Here is a 16,361-nt window from a genome sequence, read left to right as displayed (position 1 = left end):
GAAGCAAACCACGAAGTGTCAAACATTTGTCAAATAAGTAACAATATTTTTAACTGACTTGAATCAGCTTGATAGCATTTAAAATTTTATGAGTGGATGTAAATAAGAGACTTGTGAGCAACTGTCATTTAAGACGTTCTTTTAAAACTTCGATTTTATATTGCAACTTAAATATCTATTTAGAATAAAAAGAAACTTAAATATTGATTATTGATTCAAATGTTAAGATTTTATTTTACTTAAAATAGTGCTTGTTATTCCTGGAGATTATTCTAAAGTATCAGGTCTACTCTTCATGTTGACTTTAGCAACTCAGACTTTCCTAATCATAGCAGTTGACATTGACACCATGTGATACAGAGCTTATAAAAATGTTTTAGACCATTTACTACAACTTAGAAAAATTGAGTTAAAATAAGCAGAGAAAAATCAAAACTAACTGTAAAAAATAAGCTAATATTGTCTGTCTCATAGTTCATCAAGAAAATATGCCTCAAAGAGTGGGCACTGCTGAAATGATTTCTTTTGTTGCAAAAAATATCAGGTGCAAAATATCTGTGGCAAGAATGATCATCTTTTTCATTTCTCCTGGATAAAGAACTGTTCTCTATTCATACCTATTTATTGAAAGTCTTTCCAATTCCTAGTAAGTCAAATCATTGCTAAACACATGTACCTTATTTTTAGCTGATAAGCAATATAAAATGAGCTCATTTTAATTTTATCTGGACTTCCTTTAATTGAGTGCCTTTAAAATGAATGAAACAAAAAAACTCTTCATGTAATTAGGAACAGACATATCTACTTATCAAGAATTGGACTCCATTTGTATTACTTACAGTCTATGGTGATAAAGCTATCTAAAATGACTCAGAGCAAAAACAATAGATATGTTTAAAAGCTAGCCCTGTATTTATGTTTCCCCAGATAAAACTATATGGGCCCAAACATACAACTTCTTTTAATTAAATTATTGGCTTAAATATTTGCAAGGAGATGTATGGGATATAATCAATTTGAGATTGAAACACTTATTTTTTAATGCAATTTTCTGTAGAATTAGTAGAATGTGATTTCAGTAAAACAAAATCATATAGTTGTTAAAAGGCAGATTATTATGTAGCCTCAATTGATTTGTATTGATATTTTTAACTCAAAGCTGAACACTAAAATCGTATTGTGTACAATACAAAATACAAAAAAGTGTATTGTGTTCTAAACCTTAAGTTTTCATTTAGTTGAAGCGGCCCTCTCCTTACATCCTATGTATCTTATGTTGACAAATGAAATGGAGATTTAATCATTTGTCAAATTATGTCAAGCCCAGTGCATGATCAGTTAAACATAAACTCATTATTTATGAATTTTAGGACTTACATGTTTCCCTATACTATTTAAATATCTCTTTTTTTTTTAAAGATTTTATTTATTTATTTGAGAGAGAGAATGAGAGAGAGAGAAAGAGCACAAGATGGGGGAGGGGGAGAGGGAGAGGGAGAAGCAGACTCCCCGCTGAGCAGGGAGCCCCATGTGGGACTCGATCCCGGGACTCCAGGATCAAGACCTGAGCCGAAGGCAGTCACTCAACCAACTGAGCCACCCAGGCACCCTATTTAAATATCTCTTTAACTCACTTTCCTAGTCATTCCTATAAACAGATCCAAAACAGAACAGTCATGTTTTTTTATCAATTCTGCTTATCTTCTTTTATTACTTCTGTTCAAAATGTAAACAGCATTGACCCAGTCACCAACATTGTCTATCTTCTCTGCCTCCCACACTTGTTTGCTTATTATTCCTTTCACTTCTACCTCCTAATCTTTCCTGCATCCCTAATCTTTCCCCAAACTACTGAAATCTATTGCCAGTGAATTTTCATGAGAACTGTTGGAATGCTTTCTGCTTCTAGCACTAACACAATAATAGTTCAGTGAGCAAAAGCCAAACAATACATAAGTGATTGTGTGTGTGCTGGTATGTGTTTGAGCAAAGGTAAGGACGTGGGATGACATATGCCAGTCTGTTAACATTAGATGAACTTGGGTTGGGATGGGGAGAAACAGTAAGATTTTACTTCATAAATCATTTAAATATTTCCCTATTAAAAGAGAAAAACACTTCTGAAGATGCCCTATTATCTTGCTTTTCTGTGACACTTTACTATCCTGTATCAAAATCACACTATGGTGCCAATTTCTTAACCATTGTCTGTATGGCAAGGTTAGCAGATAATTGCCATTTGAAAGTCAGGCAAACTCTATTTGCAGTAGAGCTTTTTCTCCAGGCAAAAATACTTCTTGATAAACTGTGAAGTCTGAATTGTAATTTAGAAGAATAAGTGAATAACCCAGGATGATTATGTAATGGATATATAAAACTGATTATGTAAAAATGTGAGTATACATAGATATGTGCAATATTTGTATATGCATGTGTGCATATATGCATATATAATATCTACACATTTATGATAATCATGTAAATTGTTCTTTTAATGTTAAATAACACCTATAAATGCTGTGTATACCTCTACTTTCAAAAATTGTTCACAATTTGTTTCAGTTTAACCTAAAAATTTCTGAAGAAATGGTCATTCTGTAATTACCAAACTATGACACATCATTTGACACTATTACCTCATAGGTAATATTAATGGAAGAACTAGGATTTGTACGTATTGGAGGGAAGAGGGAAACATGAATTCCTCTATTAAGATACCTCTGGAATATATATGGAATTGAATCTATTTATGTGATATAATTTTAGTAGACACACATATTTAACTTGTTCAGAATAAAATTACATTTCTTAGCCTAACTTGAAATGTTTAAGATAAAGTAACAAAATGTATATCTGTGATTTTGTGCATGAACACATTTATGAGTATTGTTATAAAAGGATGTGTCTCAAATCACCCCCCTTTTTATTTTGTTCTACCCTGAAGAATACTTAGCAATGATTGATCAGTCTCACAGGCTTCAATGAATCTTCTGTGGCCTCAAATAACACTTCCAACCAACTAGAACACAATTTTTTAAGAAATCAGTTTAAGGAAGATTATAGTGAATTATCAAACTGTTGACTTTTGCAAACTTAAGAGAGTTCTCCAGTTTATTAAAAAAGAAAAAAATCAATATCAATATGAAATATTGCAGTGTGTCAAATGTCTTTTCATTTCAAACTGCAGAAAATGTTTGGATATTCAGAAGAATATTTGATGTCCATTTTCCAACTGTGCCAGTGTAAAAGAATTGAGGTCTTGAGCACTGACCAAATGGTACTCAAGAACAGTTGAACAGAATTTTGCTTATTGATTCCAATTCTCCCTTTGTGACTCAAATTTAGCTCTGAAAACCATCGCTGAGTTCTTTTAGCATAATCTTATTTTGTAAATGAGCAAACTTAGCCTCAGCAAGCTTCATTGTCAAAATGACAGTCAAGTCATGGCACACACAGAATAGAACCCAGGCCTCCAGATCAGTTTGGTGCTCTCCATTTGTCTTTGTCTTCTGCTCCTCACTTGGTTGAGTTGAAAGTAACATTTCAATTCACTGTAAACAAGTGAATGGGCAGAGGACGATGGTATGAATGGGATGAGCAGGAACATTCTCAATGTCCTGCCTAATAAAAACATAGAGAGTGGCTGAAGCCCTATCATTGGAAACCCAGTAACTGACAGAGACAGGGGTGGACCTGGCGAGATTTGCCTGCAGTTCTTTCCTCCTGCAACATAGATTGACTGTAGGTGCTCATCAGGGGATTGCTCTCCTTTGCAAAAAAAGCTGTTGAGACCACCTAACTTCATTTGATTAGAACATATTCTAAGACATAGGCTGACTGTTGGTAAAATCTGGATTTATTGAGTAAGAAGTTATCAAATAAATGTAAATTTTTGCAAGCACACTTAATTTTAGAAACTGTTGTTTTGTAGCACCATTTTCAGTTTCCCCAAAAGAATATAGATATATAGATAGATGATAGATAGATGATGATAGATAAAGATATATAAATATAGATACAGATTTTTTAAATCAAGGATCTAGCAAAGATTGTTAGCTGTCCACTTAAAATTTGTGCTCCTTAATGGATAGTTATTTCTGGGAAATGGCTGCCTTCCAAGAACTTCACATAAATCTGGAAGGTGAGACTACTCTTCCAGGTGTCAATTTTAAAGAAAGAATTAACTTCCAGGACCCAACAGGTAGATTATAGAATTAGCCTTCTTAGGTGACTTGAGAATGTGATCATAATGATATTAAATTAGAGACAACCAAATTAATCATTGAAAGGAAACTGAATAACCATCTTATAGTAGTATATTCATATGTTAAAATGCTATTTAAAAGAAAATGAATGAACTACCACTTCAATAGGATTAATGTCACAAATACAAAATTGAGCAAAAGGAATGTCACTTAACTCAAAAAAATTGCTGTTTTTAGGTGCAAAATCAAATGTGCAAAACTTCATGTATTTAAATATGATAGACAAGTTAAATTTAAGTGAATGTCAAACATACCTCTATGACAGTGGCAATATCTGGGAGTAGGGAGCTCAATGTCAATGTCAGGAGGGATGAATTCACCAATTGCTTTAGATAGTCACCTACATCTGAATCTGTGTGATGAGCACATTTATGTCCTCTTATTGTTATTAGTTATATGAATAATAGTATACATTATTTTATATGTATGAAATATTCAATGAGGAGCAATAAAACAAATTGGAAAATACATAGAAGGTGTTATTCTTTAGGAAAAAGTTAAAACGATCACTAATGAATAAACACAGATGTACTAAAAAGTCTTTTTCTTTTCCCTAAGGAAAAAAATAGAAATGGCATTTCAAATTAACTTGCCTATAAGATAACCGTGAGGGGAAGATATAAAGCTACATCTCTTTTTTACTCCCTTTCTATCACAAAATTTCAGATGCAGTAAACAGCTAAATGAGAAAATCAAAATCACAAAGCTACTAGAAAAATACAAGTATTAATTTTATAATTTTGAGAGTCCCAGACCTAGGACTATAATGAGCTGAATGAACAAAACAAGTGTCTCACTCAGCTTTTGCGCACAATTAAAGGAAATACCAAGAAACTTGTAATGAAGATAATATTTTAAGCATAATATTTTAATATATTACATTAAATAATTTAAAAATTAAAACAAATGTGAAAATCAATGATGAATGAAATGTCAAAGTATTAACTAAAGACAAGATTGTTATTATTTGCTTTTGAATGATATCATGCTCAAAATCCAGAAGCCATGAGAGAAACAATGAAAATGATAGCATGAGAAGTAAATGATGAATGGAGATGATGAAGGACAATTCATGCAAATTTCTATGAAAAAATTCGAAAGGGAAGAGAAAATTGCCTATAAATTAATTATAACACATCTTACAAATGACCAGTTCAATGTAAGAAATTGACAAATAATCTGAAAATTTCAAGAAAAAAATCTTAAATGTCCAATTAGTATATAAAGACTTTTAGTTTCACACATAATTCTGCATCAGATCAATAAGATACAATTTATTATATAATTAGATATATATTAAATTCTACAAAATAAAAAATAAAGATTAAAGATTTATATATGGATATATATATATATATGGATATAAAATGTCCTGCTATCTTAAAATATGATCACTTATAAACCATCAGGTAAAACTTGAACAAAATAGGCAAAGGGCATGAATATAAAATTTGAGTGTACAAGAATGCAAACTGTCACGATAATGAAAAGAAAATCTCATACTCTAAAACAGAACAAGAATTAATGACATCCACTTTTGGTAGACCCTGATTTAAGGAAGTTTTTCGATACTTCTGTTCAGTGACTAGCGTGTATAGTAATATTAACTCTGGAACTTTCTCCAAACAAATAGTTGGCTAAAAAGCACAAGGTAAAAGGAAATTCATTGCAGTGTAAACTATACTGTGCAGACTGTGGAATAACTAAAGGAGCATTTGCCAAATAAAAATGATAAACTCACACATTTGAGCATTACGTTATATTCATATTTATCAATCTGGAAAGATGTTTGCAATATAATGTTATCTGAAAAATCAAGTTACAAAATAGTGTACACATTATGATCTATATTTGTTTAAACATTATGTGAATATTTGTGTGTGTTTATTTGTTCCTAGAAAACCTGGGGAGACTATTTACCAAAATATTATTACCAATCATCTCTGTGGATTAAGGGTGATCTTTTACTTTCTTATTCATGTCTTTTCATAGTGCTTGTAAGATCAGTTTTGTAATTCAATAAATTAATTAAACTGATTAAAATGTAATTTAGGAATATAAGAGGGATACTTTTATTAAAATACTTTTTTTTTTTTTTAAAGATTTTATTTATTTATTTGAGACAGAGAGAATTTCTGGGAGACAGAGAGCATGAGAGGGAGGAGGGTCAGAGGGAGAAGCAGACTCCCTGCCAAGCAGGGAGCCCGATGCGGGACTCGATCCCGGGACTCCAGGATCATGACCTGAGCCGAAGGCAGTCGCTTAACCAACTGAGCCACCCAGGCGCCCTTTATTAAAATACTTTTTAAAAGTAAAGCTGTTCATGGAAAGTAACTAATCTGACCAAAGCTTAGTGACACTTTATATGCACTTCAAGAAGGAACAGCAGAAGAATATTCTTTCAGGTTGAACTGGGAAGATCTAGCCTGAATTCATTTGCCTGGTGCATTTTTTCCATGGAGTGAGAAGCTCTCCATTGACTGGGGTAGGTTGAATTACAATGTAATATATTGTCAGAAAGAAGTTGTGTCAGTTTATATAGTAAGGATAAGTACAAGTATGACACACTTAAAAAAATGATAACATAAACATATAAGCAACATATCTTAATATCCCAAGTGAATGGGCGTAACAGTGAAACCCAGTGTCTAGATATTAATGCCAAACAAAGAAGTGTATTTGCTTTCATGGGAAAAGTCTGGAAAACTAAGTGTTATGGGAGTGTGGAAATGCAATCAGATATGCTGCACAAAGCAGCTTTCATAATATTACCCTAAAACTCTTATTCTGAAGAATAAAGAAATGCAGGCACATTGGGAAGACAGCCCAGCCAACTTGCATTACTGAGTTTTCAAATTATTATCGTTGCTGTTGTCATTATTCTTGGCTTATTGTCGATATTTTAAATATGTGGTGCATTCACATGATGAAAACTCAGAACAGCAAAAAGATAAACAATCACCCTCTTGCTCTGTCCCAAAGATTTTGGTGTCCTGGTTTCAAAGCCACAGCCCTTATAGACGCTCATGTTATCACTGAGGGTAGGGGGTGAGGGTGACTACCTCCACAATTCGTTGCATAAACTTTATTTGATGTTTATATATTCAAGGTTAATAATCTTATTTGGAACACTTTCATTATTTTCTTAAAACATTCTGAGAATAGAGAAGGTATATTTTAACTGAATCATTATCATTTTCTAAAACTGATTTCAAGGATGAAGGCATGGGTTAGATTGAAAAATAGAGTTTATTATTACTATTATTGCTATTTTTAAAAACTTTCACTGAGTGAGTCCTTCTTTGGTATCAGGTGTTATATCAAGTGTTTTATATATATTCAATCCTATTCAAGACCTTGCTGTGTAGCTTTATTATCTTTTCCTTCTAGATAAGCAAATTTGAATCAAAAGAGTTGAAGAACTAATCACATGGTATCATTAAGTGGCAGGTGTAACTATTCTCTTACAAACTACACTCTGACACCAAATTAACAGTAATCAAGTCCATACTCCTTTATTTTTTCCCTCAAGTTCATACTCTTAACTATCTGCTATGGACTGATTGTTTGTGTTCATTTGCCCCAAAATTCATATATTGAATCTCCTAGATGATGATATTAAGAGATGGGGCCTTTTGGGAGGTGATTAGGTCATCAGGGAAAAGCCCTAATGAATGGGATTAGTGCCCTTCTAAAATAGGCTCCAAAGCAGTGTCTAGCCCCTTCCACCATCTGAGGTTATAGTTCATAGAGTGACATGTCTATGAATCAAGAAGCTTGCTCTCACCAAATACCAAATCTGCCTGTGCCTTGATCTTGGACTTCCCAGCTTTCAAAGCTGTGAAAAGTAAGTTTCTATTGTTTACAAGTTACCCAGTTTATGGTGTTTTGTTATAACAACTCAAATGGACCAAGACACTATCATTCTAAAATAACAGACTATAAACAAAAAAATCAATCAATATTTGGAAATGAAATAGAAATAGCTACATTCAAGGAATTGTTAATTCATTTTTTTTCGTTGTGGTAAGAACACTTACTATGAGATCTACCCTCTTAACAAATTTTTTATTGTACAATTCAGCATTGTTAATTATAAGCACAACGTTAACTTTAATGTAATCAGAAGACTTGGTTATGATGTTATGTAGTTGGCCACATACACTCCTTAATTGTGACATTTCAAATTATAAATTTTGATAGTTATGAACAAAGATTCTTTCCTGAGGAGAAAATATCACCTCTGTCTGCCACGGAGGGCCTTATAATTTGTACACTGTCATTATAATCCCCTTTGTCGCACTATTTCTAATCATACTGTATGCTCATTTTGTCCTTAAGTGTTGAGGTATTTTATAACTAACTTAAGCCCATCATGTTTGATGAGTACAAAAAACCATGAGAGAGTCAGAGGTGCCTGTAAGATCAAGCATATAGGTACAATGAATTGAAAATGTAAGTAAATTTAAAACCTCAGAGGAGTCAAAAAAAATCAAACATGTTGACCGTGCTTATACAAAAAATCACTCCTACCACTGGCTCAGGCTAATGCTGAGCTGATTTAATATTGCCTGTTCAAAGGGGCACCTGGGTGGCTCAAGTCCTTTGAGTATCCGACTCCCGATTTCTGCTCAGGTCATGATCTCAGGGTTGTGAGACTAAGCCTCAAGTCAGGATTCACACTGGGCATGAAGCCTGCTTAAGATTCTCTCTCTCCCTCTCTCTCTGTCCCTCCCCATTTAAAAAAAAAAAAGAAAAAGAAAAAGAAAAAATATACATTGCCTGTTCAAGAATTTCCTATAAAGTGACCTATATGGGTATGTACTCTGTCATAGCTGGCTTCTTTCACTCTGCATAATATTTCAGAAATTTATCCATGATACTATATGCTCCATCATTTTTTTGCTGAGGAGCACCTCACTCTAACTATATCTGTGGATATCCATTCACCTGTTGATGGGCATTAGAATTTCAGGTTTGGACTATTTCTTTACTTTTATTGTCAACTATCAACAATTTTTGATTTAATATATGAATCACACTAATACCTCACATTACATATATGAAGCTAAATTACACTAACTTAGTTTTTTAGGTTTGGACTATTTTTAATAAAGCTGCTATGAAAAATCATGTACCAGTCTTTTCATGGGCATATATTTTTATTTCTCTTGGGTATGTACTTAGGAATGGAATTACTAGAGCATATTATTATTGTATGTCTGATCTTAAAAGATATTTCTAAAAAAATGGTTGTGTTATTTTGCACTTGAACTAGAAATGTATGACAATTCAGTTGCGCCTGTTGTCACATCAAAACACCTGATATTGTCAAGTCTTTTTAATATTATTTTAATTTAATTTTAATGAGGTAGTGGTACCTCACTGAGGTTTTAAAACAATGTTTTAATGCAATATTTAAAATGTTTTTTTAAAGATTTTTTAAAATTTATTTGTCAGAGAGAAAGGGAAAGAGAGAGAGTGAGCACAATCTGGGGGAAGGGCAGGCAGAGGGAGAAGCAGGCTCCCTACTGAGCAAGGAGCCCGATGCAGGACTCGATCCCAGGACCCTGGGATCATGACCTGAGCTGAAGGCAGACGCCTAATTGACTGAGCCATCCAGGCGTCCCAGTATTTAAAATATTTTAAATTAATGCCAAAAATCCATGATGAAAAAATATAAAATTGTATTTAATGACAAGATCAGTCACAGTATTAGGCAGAGCTATTATGAAGTCTTAGGTAAAAGGAAAAATCAGTAATACTGATTACTATTTAAAATTTTGATATTTCCTCACTGGGGTTTTAATTTTCATTTCCCTGATGACTAACCAAAAGGTCTTAAAATTATCAGTGGATACTGAATTTGATTAAATGATAATTGTGCATCAATGCAAATGATTATATGATTTTCTCTGCCAATATAATGACTTGTCATAGTGAATTTCCTAGGGGTTTAATCCCTAATATAATGACATTTGTTCATGATGTAAATTCTGAGAATTGCTAGATTTGGTGTGGTAATTTGTTTTTAATTTTTGCATGTATATGAATGAAAGCAATTTTACTTTCACAAGTGTTTACTGTGTTACTGTGTTTACATGGTTTAGGCTTTTTTTTCTTTTCAGTTTTCTGGAAGATGTTGCAAAAGGTTTTGAGTATCTATTACCTAAGTGTGTAATAAACTTGCTAATTATATTCATCTTGACCTAGTGTTTTTATTTTTTTATATCTGATTTTCATATTTTTTAACACTACTCTTTTTTTGGATATTTTCTGTTTAGATTTCCTATAACTTCTTGAATTCATTTTAATAAAGTTTTAGAGAAAATTTAGTTTATTTAGTTACATTGCAATTATATTTCGATGAAGTATTTATTGTATTTTACCATAATTTCTTTTCATCTCTATCTTATCCATAAATATGCTTCTCTTTTAATTACTTATATGGCTTATTTGAGACTTCACCTATCTTTCTTTAACAGCATTGTCAGAAACTTACCTAATTAATTGATCTGTTCAAAGAAACAAATTTTCGCTTTTGTGATCCTATATCATATATTTATTTTCTCTTTCATTATTGCGATTCTTTTTCTGTGTTATTTCATTCCTTCTACTTTCTTGCATATATTTTACCTACTAAAGTTGGATTCTAATCTGATTAACTTTGTCTTTTTTATTAACGCATTTAAGTTTCTCAATATCTAAATACCAGTTTAGCTGCTTCCCACAAATTTTTATGTATGGTATATTCACTTTATCCCATTTTAACTAAGGACTATTTCTTCATGGACAAGTTGATTATTTAGAAATAGGTTAGATGCTCTCCAAGTTATATGTCTTAAATATTCTAATTTAGTTGAATTTAAATAAAAGACTTATAAATAAGAGGTTAAATAAGGTTCTTAGGCTGAGGCTAACTCTAAAATTTGTTGAGATTGGCTTCACGGTATTGTACATGACCAATTTTATATATACTTTCCTTTGGGCTTGTAAAAAATGCATTTTGTGGGGTGCTTGTGTGGCTCAGTCAGTTGAGCGGCTGCCTTCGGCTCGGGTCATGATCCCAGGGTTCTGAAACGAAGCCCTGCGTCCAGCTCCACGCTCAGCGCCCCCACTTGTGTTCTGCCCCTCCCCCCACTCATGCTCTCTCTCTTTCTCAAATAAATAAATAAAAATTATAAAAAAATGCATTTAGTAAGTCATCGATTATAACTCTCTGCATATGACTTTTAGGTAAACTTTGTTAGGATATTCAAATATTCTACAACATACTATTTAAATAATTGGTTTATAAATTACTAAGAGAAGAAACAAGATCATTTTCTATGTGCATTTTTCAAATGCTTCTTATAACTGTCAATTCTTGCTTCTATTACTTTGAACCTACTTGTGAAGGAATACAAATTTAGAATTATGACATATTTCCTAGTGTACTGAATTTTTCTATCCTCATATAATTGCTTTTTTATCTCTAATAATGCCTTTTGGCCTATAGAGAAAGTCTATTTTCCAGACATGCTTTGGTATTCACCTGGAATATAATTTTCCAGCCTTTTCATTCAGGCTTTCTTTGTCCTTATATTATAGGTATGTATGTTTTAAATAACTATAATAGACATGGATATGTTACATTAGTTAGCAAATTAAGTCCATTTACATTTATGGAAATTACACATAATTGTAGCTTTATTTCTATCATTTTATACTGTGCATTTTATTTATCCTTCTTTTTCAAAGTATCTTGAATTTCTCCTATCTGTTTTTCTTGTTTTTGTAAATTGAGGGTTTTTAAAAATTTATCTAATTTTTTTTTACTTTTTATAATTTAAAGTTGGATGTAGTTGCTAGTTTTGATCAATAACCTTAAAAAGTTAATTGGCATATTTAACCACATTCTAATTGTAATCAATATCTTTATCTTATTGCCAAACATAATGACTTGTATTTTTGCTGTAATTATCTCTCCTACATAACAAATTATTTTTTAACAATTTATATTCACATTATTTGTTCTCATTGAATTAAATGTTGCTATTAATGTTTTAAACAGTTGATATTTGTTTAGATTTACCAACATGATTACTAATATTTTTGTTAAACATTTCTGATTGGATTATTAATGTTCCTATTGTCCTTTTTCTTGAAGGTTATTGTTTACTTTACAGAAGGTGTGTTAGTAGAAAACACTAAATTTTAGTTTGAAAATATCTTATTCTGAAAAGATGACTTCGCTAAGTATGCAACTCTAGGTTGGCAACTATTTTTCCTTAGCACTTTTTACTTGCTATTCACTATTTTTGGTTCTCCTCTTGCTATTGAGAAGGCATTTGCCAGGGAAATTTTTATTTTATGTTAAATTTCCCTTTGTTAGCACTCATTCAAGGTAGTTTTTGGGCTTTGTTATTTATGTGTAGAAATAGAATGAGTTTTGGAATAAGTGTCAGCCAGAGAGGATTTGTTTGCAGATTCTTGGTGGCTGGGACGCTGCCAGACTTTGATAGTTTAAGTTAATTTTGTAGCTTAGTATTTTATAAACCAAGAAGGTAGTAAACATTTGAAATAAATTGGTGTAACTATAAGCCCACTGTTATGATTCCTAAGAAATCATAGTCTGAAACAAGTAAGTTACTCTCTGTTGAAAACAGTTAATTTTGAGAACACTTTTTAGTGAGAATATTTTGTCCTCGTGGGTCCCGGATTCATGTGAAGATTGCATTTCAGACACTTTATTTTAGTTTCTCCTTATGTCTTTTGCTTTACCATTTAATCAGGAATTTATTTATGCAGATCCAAAAATGCTGTGGGGAAATTGCATTTTCTGTACAAGTTTATCACTCTGTTGTGTAACTTTCTGGTTTCGTGTTCTTTGTTTTTATTTATGATTTGCTTTGCTTTGCTTGTTGCTTCTGTTTTTGACCTAGGGAATTTGTTTACCTTCTTTGGGACTCTGGTATGCATTTAAATATATGTTTTTAGTAATTCACCCAGCATTTCTAAATATTCTGTATGTGGAGCCTTTCCTGGATTAATCTGTCCACTATATTACCAGCTACTGAAGTATAAAATGTTTTTTTTTTCACTTAGTAGCATGTTAATTATCTTTTCTATTTTGATACATAAGAATTATGCTTCATTTTCATTTTTTCTGAGTAGAAACTCCCAATATGGACATTGAGAGTTTTAATTAGTCATTTCTCCTGTGATGGGCACCTAAGTTATAAGACTATAATGAAGCCCTAATAACATGTGCCCTCTTGTGTAAAAGTGGAAATGTTTCTCTATATTAGAGACAGGAATTTTGGAATTATAGAGTATGCTCATTTTCTATTTTAGTGAACTTTCATATTGCTTGGTCTCCTTACTTTGGAGCCAGCGTCCTTTTCCCTGAGGTCACATCAATAGTCTCAAAGTTAAAGACTGTGGCTCAGCAAATGGATGAAATATCATGCCACATTTTTCTTTTAAATTTACCTGATCGCCGTTAGTTAGTATGCTTGCCCATATCAGCTGGCCATTTAAATTGCCATTCCTTTTTAAATACCTATTTTCATCATTCATCAATTATGTTTTTTGTGTTTTCCGTGATAATCTGATCAAGTTTATACTTTCTTCATATCAGTGTTCTGTTTGTAATGTTTTGCATTATTCTTTCTCAGTCATGCACTTAATCTGCATCCATTCATTATGTCTATTTAAGGGCATACAATGAAGAGCAAAGATTATTCTGTGCTGGGTTCACAATGATTGTAGATTTTTGGCCAATATTTTGCTCTGTTGAACTGAAGTGGCCTTTACTCGTTCAGAACAAAGACAAAACAAAATGAAAAACTGAAGAGAATTTAATGGATTATGATGAGCATTTCTCCTCTTGTAATTTCTGAAAAGCTGTCAGTGCTCCTTGCATGTCTTTAAGTCCTTCTGATGATGTTCATATACTAGGTACTGAGGTAAAGATGGGGGTGGGCATTCTTAAATTTGTTTGGCTTTTGTTCTTGTTCACTGTCCTTTTGTGACAGCTTCCCATTCTTTTTGTCACTCCACTGTCAGGATTCTAGAGAAAGTTCACTCTGTAAACTGACACATTAACCTTATAACTACAATGTTTGTTCACTCTTGACAGTCCACAAAAAAGTATTCTTTTGTTTTCTTTCCATTAGAAACATACTTAATAGTCAAAAGCTTCCCTGGAGCTTTAAATCCTTCCAACGAATGAAAAAAAGCCCACAAAATTACAGAACTGTTATTTCAGTTAATGTCTGAACCTGCAATCTTAAATAGCATGCAGAAAGACTTGTCATAAGAATGTATTTGCTCTTCATATAATATTACCCCCCACCCCACCAAAAAAAAAAAAAAGAGCCCATACTAGATCTTTTAAGCTCCCTTCAGACAGAACTGTAAATAAAAATCAATGCTAAGGAAATGAACTCATCTTAACTACATCTACTACAACTCTATTTCCAAGTAAGATCACATTCTTTGGTACAGGGATTTGGACTTCAATATATGAATTTGGGGTTTCACAATTCAACTCATAACAACTTAAAACAAAAATGTTAACACTATGGGTTTGGTTTATTTTATTATTCCTGAACTCGATGTCAATGAACTTAAGTTTTACTTTATTCTTCAGATAAAGTTTGAAATGCTTCCTCTTTTTTTTTTGTCTTTCAGTGGATAATTTCTACTAACCTATCTTCAAGATCACTGGTCTTTCTCAGCTCCATCCCCTATATTGTTAACATGTTAAAGGACTAATTCAGCTTCATATCTCTTCTCTCTCTCTCTCTCTCTTTTTTTTTGGTATCTCTTATCCTATCTTTTTCATATCTCTTAACATTTCTGTCTCTCTGCTGAAATTCCCCAGCCTGTCCATCTACTCAGTTAGATGATTTATCATAATAACAGTTTCCTTACTGTTGTTATGTGGTCATTCCAACATCTAAGTATTCTCAGCCAGTTTCTGTTGATTGCTTTATTATTTAGTATGGGTTGTATTTTTCTTTTCTTTGCTCCCCCAGCTTTACTGAGATATTATTGACATATAATATGTAAGTTTAAGGTGAACAATGTGATGATTTGATGCACCTATATATTGCAAAATGATTGCTAAAATTAGGTGGGCTTTTTTCTCGTTTTGTGCTTATGTATCTCATAATTTTTGATCGAAAATCACTGATATGTGTAATGAATATTATCTATTCCCCAAATAGATGGAGGAGGGTGGAAGATTGAATCAATCCAATCAGGAGTTAAGTTGGCTTCAGTTTCATTTACCTCCAGTGTGTTACAGGTTTAGTGGTGGGTTGTTAACTTGTGTTTCGAGTGAACTCTGGGCTATCCAGAAAGATTTTCTCAATGTTCCATCTCCTCTTTTCAATTTTGATGATCCCTATATGCCTGTCTGCTTGTGTCTCAGAGAGAATATTTCTCAGTGGTCCTGCCTCTCTCCCACTCCCCATCCCCACTGTAAATCATTGGCTCAGTGTCTTCTAGGCTGGCCCTATGCCTCCTTTCTCAGCATCTCTGCTTCTGTTTGCATTGGCAAACAAACTCTGACTTTTATCTACAATTGATCTTAGGCAGGGTTTTCTTGTTTATCCCTTAGAAGCAAGAGATGTTTTTTGGTGGTAGTGCAGAATCCTGGGCCTCAGAATTTTCCTTCTATCCTCTCTCAGTGGTAGATGATTCTGCTTGTGCTTCTCTAAAACAGTATATTTTTGCTTCTGTTGAAAGATCTTTGCCTAGAGGCAGATAGATTGTTTTTTAATCCTTCTTCATACTTTGTAGGAACAAGAAGCTGTTGATTCATCAGAAAGAAGAGAGAAGGATTTAGGGAAACTGACATAGCTTTGTGTCTTCCCCAGATGCTGGCAATCATTTGCATTCCTCAACCTCCATGACATCTGTCCTCATTCTTCTGCCACCGTGCCCTCAAACTTTCCCATGGCGCCCTTCCATAAATGAGCTTGGGACTGAATATTAATTTCCTTGTGTCTAGGGAGCTATTTGAAACAGACATGCTAACCTACACTTGGTCTAAGTATTCAGTAAATTGTAGCTGATTTCTTCTTATACATTTTTAGGGAGACC

The sequence above is a fragment of the Leptonychotes weddellii genome, chromosome 8 (genome assembly GCF_054177405.1).
Source record: "Leptonychotes weddellii isolate Sample4059 chromosome 8, ASM5417740v2, whole genome shotgun sequence".
NCBI classification, from domain to species: Eukaryota; Metazoa; Chordata; class Mammalia; order Carnivora; family Phocidae; genus Leptonychotes; species Leptonychotes weddellii.
Note: the sequence above shows the minus strand (reverse complement) of the source record.